Below are 6,310 nucleotides of genomic sequence, written 5' to 3'. Positions count from 1 at the left end.
CAATACTGTACTTTAAATTTTTCCAATAAACTAAATTCAGTACAATTATATTCAGCTTAGGAGATTTTTTTTTTAAAAAAATCCAACCCAAAAAAATCTCCATAAGAGAAAGCAATTCAACAAATCCTTTTAAACATTTTCTCAGAATAAACAGGCATTTGCATTAAAAGGCAGTTTTTAAATGTGTATTCCAGCATTTCTAGCAAACATCTGCCTTGCTCACGTTAATGGAACCAATCTTATTCACGGCTAATAATGTGGCATGTATTTTTGGTAAATGTTATAGTCTTACCTTATCAATCAAAAACCTTTTAAAGATACTTTCAATCAACAAAATGAGTTGCAAGAGCTCTCTGTTCATGGTGGATGTGCTCACTGGAAAACGTACAGCTGAACAATAAGTAGTGCATGAAGAAGCTGTAAGAAATGGCCTAAATACAGAACTAGACAGAATCAAACCAGTTATGTATATAATAGCTCAAGTATGACTAATATAGGTACATTCAAAATGAAGTATGAAATTATAATTAGTGTTTACATTTAAGTTTGACTAAATTTCTTGATAAAATAGAAATCCATCCTCTTAAAATTGAAAATGAAACTATCATCAATTAATGAAGAGCTTATTAACCCCTCCTATACAGACAAGGAAATAAGTGACAAAAGTCTCTTGCACTGAAGTTATGTATTTTGACAGCTTTACATGTAATATTCATATATAAAAACCTTAAGTGCTTTTCTCCAATTTAAAAAATGAAAGAATTAAAAAATAAGGCATTCAATATTTGAAAAAAGTACAGATTTACAAAATGTGTATATTCTGTCATGAAAACTCCACACCAACATTATACACTTGGAAAAAAATACAAACAGGATATATTACAAATTTATGTAGCAATAACTTAGTTCACACCATGCAATAAAAAGTACATTAATCAAGATACACAAGCTTTTGTGGGTTCTAAACTGGAAGACTTTTTTTTTTCTTTTTTTCTGCAGAATCCTTAAAACCTGTGACACTTAAAATTTGTTAGCCTTTCTGCTGTGAGGTAAATTATACACAACAATGATGAAAAAGATTAACAGACCAGTTGTCTATTATGAATCATTCCAGCTTTGTTCAACAATGGCCGAAACTTTTTTCTCATATTCTCGTTTGTTTTCCTGATAAAGCTGCGCTGCCTGGCTATTGGCTGGACTGTTTGGATTTGGTTCATCCAACAAAGACTGAATTGATGTTAAGATGGAAGATACATCAATATGTTGGACTTCATCGGTTCTGAAGGATATCTAAACATATGCTACCATCAGCATATACATTTGGATGAAACATTTTGGATAAAAACCTAACAGTTGGTGGTTTATTTGGATATTCTTCAGAAAATTCTATTACTTGTTTAAAAGTACCATCTTCAAAAGGTGTCCCCTCTGGTCCAAATATAACTGCATTCCATTGCATGATGTTGTTTTCAGATGGTGCGCCACTAACACCCACAGGTGGGTCCTCTTGCAACCGCTTAAAATCCCGCATGAGCCTCCTTCGGGCGGGGGTCGACATGCTGCCAGCTGCCCCGCGGTAAATCTGGAAGAAAAGAGTCCCGCACAACTCCCCCACCCCACGGCGTGGAGGCCGAGTCACTGTGGGTCACCGCTGGCGCGGCAGCACAAACAACCTCTCTTCTGTTCTTAAATCATGTTGACATGCAGCAATGAATGAATGGAAATCCAAAGTGTCTATAAATTAGCATTAAAATTAATAATAATTTAAAAAATGTATGTTGACAACTTCAAGAACCAGCAGCGGTAAGGACCGAAGACCTGCTATGAGAAATAGATTGAGGGGAATTGGAATGAATGTGATGCTATAACATGTTTTGTTGAAGTAAAATTATGCAGAGCAAATCACTTTAATCATCCTTGTGTTATGCAGACGACACAATCCTCCTTACTGAAACAGAGGACTTAAAATGCTTGCTGCAGAGGGTCAGGGACTGCAGCCTTCAGTATAGTTCGAGGCTCAATGTCAAGAAGACAAAGATTCTCACCACTGGACCAATTGGCAACATCAGGATGGATGGTGAAGAGATTGAGATTGTTCACAGCTTTAGTCTGCTTGGTTCCACAGTCAACACTCTTGGCACCAGTAGCCAGGAAATAAAAAAATGTATTGTGATAGGATAGGAAAGTCTGCTGTTAGGGAACTCTCCAAAGTACTGAAGAGCAATGGTGTCACTCTGGAGACTAAGGTGCGTCTGCTACAGGCCATGGTCTTTGCAATCAGTTGTTATGCATCAGAGAGTTGGACAATCACTAGGAAAGATAGGAGGAGAATTGATGCCTTTGAGCTGTGGTGCTGGAGAACAGTATTGAGGGTACCATGGACTGCCAAGAAAACAAACAGATTCATCCTGGAGAGGGTTAAATCGGGCTGATCCTTGGAGTCAAGGATTCTGATGCTTCATCTGACATACTTTGGACATGTTGTAAGGAGGGACAGGTCCGTGGAGAGGGACATCATGCTTGGGAGGGTAGAGGGACAGTGCAGAAGGGGAAGACCCTCTATGAGGTGGATTGACTTAGTGACTAGGGTAATCGGGATGGGTGTGTCAGAGACAGTGCAATTGGCACAGAACAGAGGAGAGTTTAGGACTGTTGTGCATAGGGTCACTTTGAGTCACAAGCGACTCGACGGCACATAACAACAACAACAACACCACATATAGTTCACTGCCATTAATTATACGTACTCTGTTGTGGGGCCAGAGACAAATAACCCACTAAGAAGCCAAGCATGTTGTTGTTGTGTGCCGCCAGGTAGACTACAACGCATATGGCCATCTGGTGTGAACCTCGCCCTATCCTGCACCATCTTCCTCATCTCTGATGTGCGCAGGTCCACTGTTGCAGTCACTGTGTCAATCCATGTTGTTGAGGGTCTTCCTTTCTTTTGCTAGCCCTCTCCCTTTTTCAGCATGATGCCTTTTCCCAAGTACTGGCCCTGCCTGACAGCATGCCCAAAATACGCGAGATGACGTTTCACTATCTTTGCCTCTAAGGAGCACCCAGCTTGCAGTTCCTCCAGGACACGTTTGTTTGTTCTGTTGGCAGCGCATGACCCAAGATGCCAAGCAGACAGAACACGAGAGAAAGTGAGTACCAAAGTGGACGGAATTGGCAGGGCACTAATGAAATGGATACCTACCCCAGTGTGCGGGAATGTGCTGGGGAGAAATAAAGTTCCCACAGGGCCATGTAAGGCACCCATCCACAGTGTGTCTAAGCTATGTGACCCCTACCACTTTAAGACCTTCACTGACATCTGCCTCTTCTAGTCCGCCCTCCTGGGTAATTAAAACTCCCTGTCTTCAACAAGATTGCCAAAAGAACAAACAGATGTCTCGGGGAAAGGACAGCCAGAGTGTTCCTTGAAGGAATATCTGAGAAAGCTTCAGCTCACATACTTTGGACATGGTGTAAGGAGAGGCAATTCCTTGGAAAGGACCATCATACTTGGAGAGATGGAGAATCAACAAAAGAGAGGCAGATCCGCGGCATGAGAGAAGGATACTGTGAGTGCAGCAGTGGGCTCAAGTGTGTCAGAGATGATGAGGATGGTCCAGATAGGACCAGGCTCAGGTCTGTTTGTTCATGGGGTTACTCTGAGTTGCACTCAACTTGATGGCAAGTAAAACGACAACATCTCGGGAGAGAGGGGCTCTTGGAAGAGGAATACTATTTCTGATAAACAAGCAGTGATGTGGTTTGTTGAGTCCGATTCTTGTTTCATTCACTCAGTGTGAAACTGGCTCCAACTGGGCAAAGATGGATTCTATTACTAGGTAACAGATTCCTGATCCATTCTGAGAAATCCGTCTCCATGTAGTGCTCTTTGCTATAATGCAAACACAAGAATGTGCTCTGTACACATCTGGGGTTGGGGGGACAATGGAAACTCCAGTCCATAACAACGATGATGCAAAAAAGTGAAATAACTCGCCTAAGATGACCAATTTAATAGATTCAATCAGATAAATTTGTAACGGGTAGTGTTTGGGTAGAGTTATGTCTTAAGTTTTGTAAAGAATGTTTGCAACTTTAACATTAAAATAGGTTTGACACATGTGCAGGTACCATCTAGTATATATCTAAGATAATATTAACTAGAAAATATTATATACTTAATTGCTGTTGTGAATAATGCTGCTATGAACATTGGTGTACAAATCTTCATGTGTATCAGTTTTGTTTTTCTTGGAGTATATTTCTAGCAGTGGAATTGCTGGGTCATATGGAATCTCTATGTTCAGCCTTTTGAGGAAACTCCAAACTGCCTTCCAGAGTGGTTGTACCTTTTTACAATCCTAGCAGTGTATGAGAGTTCCAATCTCTCCACATCCTCTCTAACATTTGTTGATTGCTGTCCTGTTAAACTTTGCCACCTCTACTGGGGTAAAATTGTGGTTTTGATTTGCATCTCTCATTGCCAGTGATTTTGAGCACTTCTTCATCTGTCTGTTGGCCATCCAAATGTCTTCTTTTGTGAAAAGTCTTCCCATATCTTTTGCCTATTTTGTAACTGGGTTATAAGATTTTTCTTGTGGAGGCCCTGTATTATTCTGTTTTATTATTTATTATTCTGTATTATTCTAAATTTTCATTATGAGACCTTTGTCTGAGATGTCGTTGGCAAATGTTTTTCCCAGTTCATTGGTCTTCCTTTCACCCTACTGGAGAAAAAAATTTTTTAATTTTAATCAAGATTTTGTTCTAAGTTTGTAAAGAACTTGGATTTCCATTCATTCGTTGTTGCTGGAGAAAATTTTTTCATGTGCACAGGAACTTAGTCTTTAGAAGGTCCCATTCATCAGTGTTATCCTCTCCTGGTTGTGCATTTCTGATTGTATTTACCAGCCTCTTTATACCATAGGTGAGGACTTCTAAATTTTGTCTCATTTTATCTTTTTGTATCTTTATGGTTTGGGGCTTTACCCCAAGGTCTCTGATCCATCTTGAATTGATTTTTGTGTATGGTGTGAGATGTGGATCTTGTTTTAGCTTTCTGCAGACAGAAGTCCAATTTCACTAGCATCATTTGTTGTTTCCTTGTTTGATAAGTTTTGTTTTCTTGTTGAATACCAGTTGACCATAGATATATGGGTTAATTTCTGGGTTCTCAATTCTGTTTCATTGGTGTATGTGTTAGACGGGCTGACTTGTTTGTTTATTTGTTTTTTATACTTGTTTACTTACAAAGTGAATAAAATTTGTATACATTGTTTTACACACTGAATCTTTCCCCTTTCCTTTACCACTCCTCCCTCCACCCATCAAATTAAGTGACCCTATGATTAAGCAGCCCCCTTGGATCCTCATATACTTTTTCTACAATAATGGTTGTGTAACAGTATTTGCCTTTATGAGACTGAGTTAGTTCACTTAGTATAATGCTCTGCAGTTCCTCCCATGTTAGGTAGTAATTTATAAAATAATTGCTCCTGTGTGCTGCATAATATTTCATTTGTCAATGTACCATAATTTCTCAATCCATTCTGTTGTGGTTGGGCATTTGGACTATTTCCATGTTCTTGCTATGGTGAATAACACTGCTATAACGAATGGTGTATGAGTCTCTGTTTGTGCTTCAGTTCTCATTTTATGAGGGTATATTCTAAGTAATGGGATAAGTGGGTCATATGGAATTTCTATGCTCAGCTTTTAGAGAAAACACTAAACTGCCTTCCAGAGTGGTTGTACCAATTACAATCCCGCCAACAATGTGTAAGAGTTCCTGTCTCCCCACCAACACCAAAAGCCAAAGATTAAGTACTTAAGGATTTCTAATACCTTTTGCAGTCTGAAGTTAATCAAATGTTAATATGCATTAATAATGAATTTATACTGGAACTCAAGAAGAAGGATAAACAATATTGACAGAAATTAACCTGGAGATGGCATTATAGAATTTTATACAATTTTATACAATCAATTTATACATCAATTTATTCACTGAAAGTGCCTTTTTTTAAAGAAACACAAATGATCACTGGACACATTACTTAATAGACTCCACAGGATTGGATTGAGTGCTTCTGTGTAAACAGAAAATTTAAAAAAAAAACAAAACAGTATCAGCAGTCAAAACAGGGCGAGGGGATTGCTGTGGGTCGTCAACTTAAAAAAATTTTTAAAAAAAGAGTTCCTATCTCATCACATCATCTCCAACACTTAATACTTGCTGCCTTGCTAGTCTTTGCCACTGCTACTGGGGTAAGATGGTATCTCATTGTGGTTTTGATTTGCAGCTCTCTTA

At 38.8% G+C, this 6,310-nt stretch overlaps 1 pseudogene; it reads right to left on the bottom strand.

Moving 5' to 3' along the window:
* Nucleotides 1-1,098: 1,098 nt before the first annotated feature.
* Nucleotides 1,099-1,558, bottom strand: LOC102846464 (annotated as a pseudogene).
* Between the last annotated feature and the right edge of the window lie 4,752 nt (nt 1,559-6,310).

The sequence above is a fragment of the Elephantulus edwardii genome, unplaced genomic scaffold (genome assembly GCF_000299155.1).
Source record: "Elephantulus edwardii isolate Elephantulus edwardi_28Jun2011 unplaced genomic scaffold, EleEdw1.0 scaffold00214, whole genome shotgun sequence".
In the NCBI taxonomy this organism is placed as follows: domain Eukaryota; kingdom Metazoa; phylum Chordata; class Mammalia; order Macroscelidea; family Macroscelididae; genus Elephantulus; species Elephantulus edwardii.
This window is presented reverse-complemented; position numbering and strand designations above follow the sequence as displayed.